This window comes from Frankliniella occidentalis, unplaced genomic scaffold, assembly GCF_000697945.3.
Source record: "Frankliniella occidentalis isolate FOCC.00 unplaced genomic scaffold, Focc_3.1 Scaffold459, whole genome shotgun sequence".
Taxonomy (NCBI): Eukaryota; Metazoa; Arthropoda; class Insecta; order Thysanoptera; family Thripidae; genus Frankliniella; species Frankliniella occidentalis.
This window is the reverse complement of record NW_026267577.1, coordinates 82704-83061: the sequence shown is the minus strand read 5'-3', so window position 1 is coordinate 83061 and position 358 is coordinate 82704.

Sequence of the window (358 nt, the reverse complement as noted above, 5' to 3'; positions counted from 1 at the left end):
CTCCAGATGTTTCCTTACAAACCCAAAGTTTCCGGAACTTGTTTTTTGTATGATTTGTTTAAAAAGAAGCCCACCTACATAATTATTACCTAGTTTTGATCACCTGACTCATTTTAACTCTAAAAAATAACCAGAAACAACAAGTTTAAAACTAGGGGATTAACTGTGATGTAAGGCCTTAACATTTGACCCCCTGACTCGTTTTAACTCATAAAAATAACCAGAAACAACTAGTTTAAAACTAGGGGCTTAACTGTGATGTAAGGCCTTAACTCGTCTCGGGTGTCAGCGCCGCAGGCCTAGCTATATGTGTGCCAGGCGCGTCGCAGCGTAACAGTGTTTCGTGAGATATCGCGAA